A 9974-nucleotide genomic window follows, 5' to 3' on the forward strand; every position below is an offset into this window, starting at 1 on the left:
TGTCAGAAAGTCCTCAAAGCTAACTTCACCCAAGTACACAAAAACACATGAAATATACAGGAACAGTTTCAGCTATACTCTTGATAGTATGTGCAATGTAAGCATGCTCTGTAATATATGATTAACACCTGTATCAGAATCCACTTACTCCTTGTAAACACACTGCCAGCCTCTGCAGTCGTGCTCTCCTTCTCTGAATATTTACTCCGTTGTTTTGCAACGCAGCAGCCACAAGCTCCATTTCTGCCATCTTGCTCTGAAACTGTGATACTGCCCACCTGCTCTTATATAGGACACTAATAGGGTCATTCAGCAACATACTATTCAGCTGGGTGGTTATTCATTGAGTGCAACAGTGTTGGGCCAGTGCTCATTTGATAGTAATGTCTTTGGGTAAACAACTATTTTGTCCCATAACACATCAATAAGCCAATACAGCTTCAAATCTAATTGAGACTTTTGGCCATATTTAAATTCTACATGTTATAAACTTAAGAATGGTGATATGTACAGCAATACAAATGTAGGTCTAACACGGTTTCCATCAATTGTTTTGTATATTGCCAGGAGGGTGAGGTGAGTGAGTGTGTGCAACAATTATCAATGTGACAACGATTTTCTTTGACTTTACTTATTTGTTTTAATTTCAACCATAATGAACAACATATTGTTCGCTGTTGCACACGTTCATGAAGCATAAAACAACACAATAACAGCGCTTATTAATGATGCGCTTATAGTAGTCCGCTTTCGGAAAGTTGTAGTTCAGCAGACGCACATTTATGACCTCCGCTGGCGCATCATAAACACGTCGGATAGTGAAAGTGCAGTCGGATTCTCTAAAGTACCGCAGTCTCTTCTCCTAAATCCTTTTGAATTCTCCTATCCACTAACCCTTAACCCCATGACCTTTCACTCCGAGGTCAAGGAATAGACGATAGGGTTAGAACTTAGGAGCTGTTTTTTTGGAGTATTCGAACGCAACCCGGGGTTGCGGTCGAATAGTCCATTTAGCTTAGGAACCTTCCTAACGGAGTGAAATGACCCGGAAGTCCCTCAGGCCCCGCTCACACGGGACCATTTGCGTTTATGCACAGTATGCGTATTCAAAAAAGTATTCCGTTCACATGCATTTGTTTCATTTAACGTGTCTGTTCAAACGAGGCCGCTGGAAACGCTGTAGTACATATGCTGGGACTGTAAGTGGCGCTGTAACTTCCGCCAAAATACACCAAAAGCCGCGAAGAAGAGCAACCCGAGCAGCCCCGCTGCAATGTTGCCATGGCTACCCTTCTGTTTAAGCCCCGAAACTGAAACTGAAACTGAAAGAAACTGAAAGAAACCGAATCTGTGGATATTGCATCCCGACCAAGAAGCACGTCTCCGTGGAGAGGACGGCTCAGAAAAGAGAGATATTCTCTACAAACACCGGGTGAGATCCTCCTTTGTCAATATAATGGATCAATGCATGAAATCTGACTCTGTTCATTTTGTTTAAGGAGTATATTGGGCGTTAACAATTCTGGTTTGCCTTTTATAATATTATTTCCTTCAAGAACCCCTTGTGCGTTTAATTAACACAGCTATTTTTGATAGTTGCTTCAGCAGTGAGCAGGAGAGGTGGGGAGAGGTGGGGCTATCGCTATTTTTTCAGGAAATATTCGTATCGAGGTGATTACACGGACTCGGTTGACCCCGTTATTGTTTGTGGGGTCAGTTTCTATCGGCCTCGTGTAAATAATAGGGCTATACGCACGCGAAACTATGCAGATACAAGCCGTTTTCTCCTCGTGTAAACGGCGCCTCAGTGGCAGCCATGATAAGTGCCGTTCGAATTCTCTAAATTAAAAGGAAAGGAGGTTTCAAACTTCCTTTATAAACTCCTTTAGCTTAGGAACCACTGGACCTCCCTAACCGAAAGGAGAGGAGAAAATGCTGCCCCACAATGCCTTGCGGCCGCGGCATTTGCCGTCACACAACAGTCGGCCGTTCACGGAAACAACCGATTATGAACGAGAAATGATATCATGAAAGTTACGGTGCTTATTAAGCATTTTAAAACGTATGTGGTAAGTTGCCAAAGTGCTTTGTTTTGAACGTTCATCAGTATTATAATCAAAAAGAGAAATATGAACGTTAGTTTTTACTGAAATGATCAAATAAAGTCAACATTTCACAGTCTTTACTGAGCTGTGTGGGGTTTGTTCAACTTTTAAAAGATGTTTGAATGGTGATATACACAGGGATAGATGTTAAGGACTAACGTTTATAATAAATACATTTGTATTGATTTTAAGATCTTTTCATACACTCATACGTATTGGGATTGTTATGTCAAGCTTTGGACCTTCTCAATATAACTATAATTTAATTACAGTTTCCAGATATTGGAAGAGGCCCATGAGTCTCTTTGCTAATTATCAATGGTCTTTGCAATTAACAGCAGATGTACCCATGTTAAGTAAATTGGCAAAGGTCAGAGGAACTCCAAGAGAGGTCTTCCTCAGATATAATACAGTTAAAGTCTTGTTAGTTAGTGGTTCATATCCAGCATGCATTAGCTAAGAAACGATAAGGATGTTGGTGTGTTAGTTAAATGTAAAGAAATGTATGTGCGCTCATGTGCAGACAATATATATAGTTTGTTAATTGGATAATTCATATCCTGCAAGGCTCCTAAAGACTTCATGAGATAATGACCTTTTGACATCTGGAACTTACATGTTGCTCTAATGTTGGTGCGTCCAAGTTTAGGAGACCTGACAATGTGTGTGCGTTAAACATGATTAGGGAACATGTTCGTGTGTCATTTAGGAAACCTATAAGTGTCGTGTGTTTTCTTGTGTTCGAGGGAGCATTTCTGCGATTGGTTGCTCTTGAAGCAAGGTAATGTTTCCCCATTGTTGTTTAGTGGTGCGCAACTAAATAATAATGATTAATCTCAACTATTCCTGTGTTTGTGTTTCATTGATTCCTCTCTGTTTCATTCTTTCATGTTGTGTGAGTGCTGGATCGCCACAACAGGATCATTTGTATTAATGTGGACCGGAGGGAGAGGGTGACGAGCATAAGTTTCACTTTCCTTTTTTATTTCAATTCCAACTTTGGTCATGAAGAATATGTTTCTCTGTTGTCCCCGTTCATAAAGCATAACAGCATCAGAGCACGGTGCAGAGTCTCTAGATGAGTTTACAGTAGTCCCTCGTTCTTATTAAACTTCCATGTTGTAGTCCGCTGGATAGAAAACTGTAGTTTCCATAGTTTCCCCACAGCAGCAGCAGGCGCACATTCATGACGTCCGCTGGCGCATCATAAACACGTCGGATAGTGAAAGTGCAGTCGATTCTCTAAAGTACCGCAGTCTCTTCTCCTAAGTCCTTTTGAATTCTCCTATCCACTATCCCTTAACCCCATGACGTTTCACTCCGAGGTCAAGGAATAGACGATAGGGTTAGAACTTAGGAGCTGATTTTTGGAGTATTCGACCGCAACCCGGCTCTGAGTGGTGTGAACAAAGCGGGAGCAGAAAAGGGAAACCGGAGCTGAACCAGAAAAGCTCTAGCTCGGAGCTAGAAAGGGAAAAGCGCTGGTGTGAAAGCCGCATCTCTGTTCCTGAGAAAGTGTGTGTGAGCTCCAGCACTACTGATCCATCATCTGTGTGTCTGGATCAACCTCTGAATGGACTCTGTGCTCTTTTTTCTGGAGCGTTTACCTCGGACTATAGGAGCTAGCTTAGCATGCTAGCTGGAAACACGTTAGCAACACTAGTCAGATTGAGAGTTTGATGGAGAGAGAAACGGTGTGTTTAACGGAGTCTGCAGGAAAAGGTGATCTAGGAAACATGAGTAAAGTCCAAATGCTCGAGGAGGAGCTGTCTCTTTCCAAAGAGGAGAACAAGAGACTCCAGAAACTACTGGACGCTGTTTTACAGCCTCAGCTTCGGATACACAGAGCAGGTCTGTTCCCTTTACTCTCCATTAACACTTTAAACTCTTCAGTAGCACTTTATTATCACATTAACAACACTTTAGACACTTTATCAGCACGTGCTGCAGGTAGTACATCCTGAAGTAAAAGTACAAACACCACACTGAAAATACTCCATTACAAGTTAAAGGGGACCTATCATGCAAAATGCACTTTTGTACGTCTTTTCTACATGAATATGTGTCCCCGGTGTTCCAGGGAACTCACCAAGTGTCAGAAAACACAACCCTCTCTATTTTCCTCCATACCCAATGTGGAGGAAACTTCTGTGTAGTAATGCATGGAGTCACCGACTCAGGAAGGAGACACGGTGAGAGTTGGAGCTTTGATGTCAAACACTGATGGGTTTATTCAGAGTATTCGGCCGGAGGATTCACATCACAAATCAAAGAGTCAGAGGTTCTGACCACACGGTAGAGTTGCCACGTCAATTCTGAAGAGCCTCTCTCTATGTTAGACCTTTTAACTGGTTCACAGAGAGAAATCAACATCTCTGAAGGAGTAGACTAAACAGCTGGGAACACTGAGCCACCTGCGTCCGACACTCATGGCCTCAAGGATTTCACATCCTAGAGCCCACAAACACTGATAAAGAAGTGCCTCAGTGTTCTCACAACAATTACCATTCGTGCCAGACAAGTTGACCGGTCACACACTGGTGACAACAACACATATGGCACCAAGGCCTTTCCTTAAAGGAGATAACACATGTCAGAGTAAAAGGTTAGATATCTAGAAGAATTATTCCTTAACAGTTCCTCTCTTTTTATCATTTTTGATAACCTTAAAACATTAGTCTAATAATAATTCTGGTCAATACTTAAATCAATAGGCGTCTTCAGATTCGAGTGTGGTCTCACCTTACATTCAATTACATCACAAAGTAGAGTAAGATTGAAACATTCAATCACAATGATTGATACAGGCAATCATAATAGGAACAATTATCTCTCATCAGTGTTTGGAGCATCTTTTGTCAATAAGCACAATAATGAACACACATAAAAACACAGATACATAATAGCAAAATATTTGTTTTAAACTAATATCTTTTATCATTTAAACCATTAGTTAATGTCATTTATCAAACTATAAAATCAAAACCAGCAGCAGCTTAAAGATTTGCTTTAAGGCGATCACTAGTCAAAAGCATTTAAAACGTAGGATCATCAGAGATCCAGCTAAGGCATAAAAGTCACAGTGGTGATTTGATCAATCTGTAATCGGCAAAGTTGCAGTGTCCTCAATTTTAGGATTACTTTACGTTTACTTAATTACGCTTTAGCCAAGAGTAAGGCACTTAGTCTTAGTAAAATCAATACATTCATTTTAGTCAAGTACATTGTTCAAAATCTGAAAAGGAAAAGTTAGGCAAATATTCAAAGACTTTTGTAAAAACCTGGAAAGGAAAGATTAAACATTCTTAAAACTTTAATTCATACATTTGTAAATGCTACAACTGATCTGTACCAAATGAAGTCTATCACTTATTCTTATTAGCCATACTTACCTGAAAATCTACTTATGGTACTTGGAAAGGGTTCTTCTGTGTTTATCTAATGTTGAATATAGAATATCAATTTCTTTAAATTATACTTCTCTAATTTGAGGATCAAATATGCTACATAATTGTTATATCAATTATTATAAATATTTGTTTTGGGCCAAAACTGAAATTAATCTAGTACTTGAAACATCATTTTATGTCTGTCTGTGCATGGGTAATACATTACAGAGTAGTGTTGTTAAGCCTGAGTGCTGGATGATTAAGGATATTAACATTATCTGTTATAATATTAGAAATACCTTATTATTCAATACCTTATAATCTGAAAATATTTATTTATTAATTTTGTTTAGTGTGAAAGTGTAATCTGATCTGACTAAATATATTTATCACCACTATTTAACACATGTCTGGTCATTGGAAATATAAAAAACAATCATTAATTGTACATCTTTAAACATCTGGACATTCAATTCAAAGTTCATCTTTGTACGAGAGCTGGAAGAACATGTCCGTCAGGCTTCCTGACTCGTTCTCCCTTTATGACACCGAGTGTCTGGTGTGTAAAGGCATCCTGATACTGTAGATTAGCACTGAGGTGCTGATTGGCTCAAACTCTTCTCCATCAGAGCGCCATATTTCAACCCCCCCCAATTGCTCTGCTTTTGTGTGGCTCATTCAGTGAGCTCTGTAGCTGATCCCCCCAGTGAGACGGAGGCTCATCTGCCTGTATTCCTTCTGCTATCTGCTTGAGAGCAACTGCGTATTCCTGATGCATCCAGGTGTCCCCCCCGTGATGGGAGAGGTTAGGAAGACATCAAACTCCTCCAAGAAACATGGAACATTGTATTATAGAAGCCTCTGAAACCCTCGCTCGTCCTGCAGGGTTGTCTGCTAGAGCCCACCGAGCAGAAAGATGAAGAGAAGAACCCCCTCTTATCAGAAAGGTGAAGAGAAGCATCCCATCTCGAACGACCTCGTGCTTCCTTGCACGTGGCTGGGGGGTGCTCTCTGCACCCGGAGAGTGTGACCCTCTCTCTCTGACCCTTGGCCTTGAGAGCTGTCCTAGTTATTGGGTTAACACCTGATAGGGATGTTTTTCTGAGTGAAGACAACTCAAAGTAATGGATTAGCACATTATCATTTAATTACAAAAATAGGATAGGCCCCTCAGAATTATTTGGGAGCCTTCCTGACACATGCACATTATCATTTTGAAGGTTTGTGTTAGTCATTGAACATGCAAGAATCATATACTCATCAGTCCATAGCAGAGAAATGTTATTGTAAGTTAAAGGTGAGCTAGTCCCTGTGGATATAACCCCTTCTCAATGATTCTAAATGTATATTAATTCACCATTTACCTTTTGATAACATATTAGTTTATCAGAAATATTTTGTCTCTTCCATAAAACATAGGTTTGAGAAATAAATTACCCAATATAAAATCAATTACTCAATATAATTGACTCTTCCCTCCCTTTTCTTACATATGGTACATATGAAATAATAACTTAGGAGTCTATTTAAGCATGGTATAGTTTATAATCTATTAATCGAGAAGACTCGGTATCACCTGTGTGCAGCTTACAAAAACCCATTGTGAGAAACATATATTATGCAGGAAATTGATACATTTGTTGAAAAACAAAGCATATCTGATTTGGGAGGAAAAGTTTCATCCCTTTAACATCTGAGTTATTACTGAAGGCATAGCATGAATGATACTGGGTGTCTGAGGGTGTCATTACTGAGAAATGTCAAACAACATCAAAACCTTACATTTGAAAACAGGTTTGCATTCCTCCACTGAAGGTGACGTTATCATTGGAAACAATAAAAGCTAATTGTTTTGATGTAGAATCTATATATTGAATCGTTAGAGCAGAACATAATGGTTGTATTGTAGCCTGAGTTTTGTGCAGCCTTTAGTTTTACCAGGTGGAAACATTGTCTATGTAATGTGAATACATGTAGAACTAGACATTAAGAGACCCCTGACATTAGGCCTATTTGAAACAATAGTAGGGGCTTTTACCAGCTCGCCCACTTACAGGCATCATAGCAGTATGAATAGCCTTCAAAACAACCCACTCTGCGGTAACGAGAGTCATGTATCTGAACCAAATGCCCTAAGTGAAGCCGTTAGTCTCATCTGACTGACCCAAGGGTTGGTGCTGGTGTGACAGGGAGGCTTCCAAGTGTTCATAGCAGATGTCATGCTTTCAGTTCATGGCTCAGTGGGGGGGAGCAGACCCATGTGAGACAGTATCAACGGCTGTAATGTTCAGTTTGAGGAGTGTCATTCTCTCTGGGAGCAGGAAATGGTGTCCATTCAGACCAGACCATTAATGTCATGTAGAGCAGCCATAGCATCTCTGTGACTGCACTCAGCCGGACTGCAGCAGGGCAGAACTGGGTGACTTTTAGTGAAGCCGTCCAAGGCCATAGACAAAATGGAACCACGTACTAACAAAAGGGACACAAGGTCATCAATGTCTCTCTTTACCTTTGGCCTAATTGTAAAACAAATTAGTGGAAGAAATGTGGAACCCTAATCCATCATCATGTGACATTTAGAGTTAATTTAAATATTTACTTATGGGTTGCAGTCAAATTAACATTAGAACTAAAGTCAGTCAAAATTGGACGTGCACGGATCAGAATCTAATCAATACACCATTTTCCCAGCTCTGTAATGAAAAGGATATCAAGATGAGGTACATTACAGGAGTGATAAAACATCCAAACATGCACACGTATCTTATTCTAGTAGAGATTAGAGGACAGGTCTAATGCTGTGAACAAAATGATCAAGTCAAGTTATTTTATTTATTTTATCTTATGTACCACATTTAATTTAATAATTCATCTTAAATTACTAATAACTTTAAAGAAGGCAACCATTTACAATGTGGATAAGGTGACTACTTATCCAAAGTGTGTGTGTGTGTGTGTGTGTGTGTGTGTGTGTGTGTGTGTGTGTGTGTGTGTGTGTGTGTGTGTGTGTGTGTGTGTGTGTGTGTGTGTGGTGTGTGTGTGTGTGTGTGTGTGTGTGTGTGTGTGTGTGTGTGTGTGTGTGTGTGTGTGTGTGTGTGTGTGTGTGTGTGTGTGTGTGTGGTGTGTGTGTGTGTGTGTGTGTGTGTGTGTGTGTGTGTGTGTTGTGTGTGTGTGTGTGTGTGTGTGTGTGTGTAGTGTGTGTGTGTGTGTGTGTGTGTTGTGTGTGTGGTGGGTGGGTGGGTGTGTGAACAGCTTGTCTGCCCAAGGTTAAAACATTTGGGACAGCAGTGAGAATGTTATGAGAAACAATTTGTTGCTTAGACTGAACTCGAAAGAAGCTGAGATTAGAACATTTGAAATAATCAAACACTTGTACATTAATTAAATACATTTGACATTTAGCTTGAGCTGGGTTCAATACTTTCTTTATGGTATTTAAATTGGGCTCAAGTAGAACCTTTACATGGATTTGGCTTGCAACACAAAGTGATACCGATCTCTGTCTGTTATGATTTGAAAGTCTCATGATTTAAAGTGTAGGGCTGTGAAGGAGAGGCCCTTGGAAAACAACATCTATTTTGTTTAACTGTAATTACTTATTGTAAAGAGATTGCAACATTATACTTTTAAAAGAATTGCTCAATTCATTTAACACATTATTATGCACACTGTAATGAAAACGTCAACAAATATATTGATCCTGGCTTAACCAGCGACCTTTACTCTTTTGTTCATAAACTCGGTTTCAGAAAACTTGTCAGTAGTTTAACAACTATTATAATTGTAGTAATGTCTATGGAGACCAATTGGTTGATACGAGAAATCATTTGAAGCAGTTTAATAAAGAATGTTAAACTATATTTAAAACTGTAATTAAACTTCAACTTATATTAATTATCTGAATCCAGTGGCCAGTTGGAACAGATAATCAACAGAGTTTCCATTTTGCAGCAACAGCGCAAAAGGTTTCAACAATAATTTGTATTATGTCTGAGTCTAGTTCTGTCTTATCAGCTTTGTTTCGGAATGTGTTCAATACATTACGTTTTTTTTCATTATTACCATACAATACATAGATTTAAGAATAAATGAAACAAATAATACAACATTGACCTAAAACAGCAGACAGATTTTGCCACCCTGACCTCCTCAGGCAGGTCTTTACGACCAGCAGTGATGCCTCTGAGGGTCTCGGGGTGCAGGACGGGGCATAGGGTTTATAAAAGGTCACAAACATACCAGCAATACAATTTAAGAATGTATTCTTAAAGTAATATAATCTTCTCTTCTTCTTACACCTACAGCGCACACCCTGAACAGTGTGCTCCTTGTTTACATTTTCCTCTGCACACTCAGATGCAGGACATAAAACACTCTTTTGCTATTTATTTTCATTTTGCAGCACATCTATACTACCAGAATTTTGCAAAACACTATATATTATTTATTTTTCTCAAGTAATTTACTTTTGGTGAGTTAA

This window comes from Trematomus bernacchii, unplaced genomic scaffold, assembly GCF_902827165.1.
Source record: "Trematomus bernacchii unplaced genomic scaffold, fTreBer1.1, whole genome shotgun sequence".
NCBI lineage: Eukaryota > Metazoa > Chordata > Actinopteri > Perciformes > Nototheniidae > Trematomus > Trematomus bernacchii.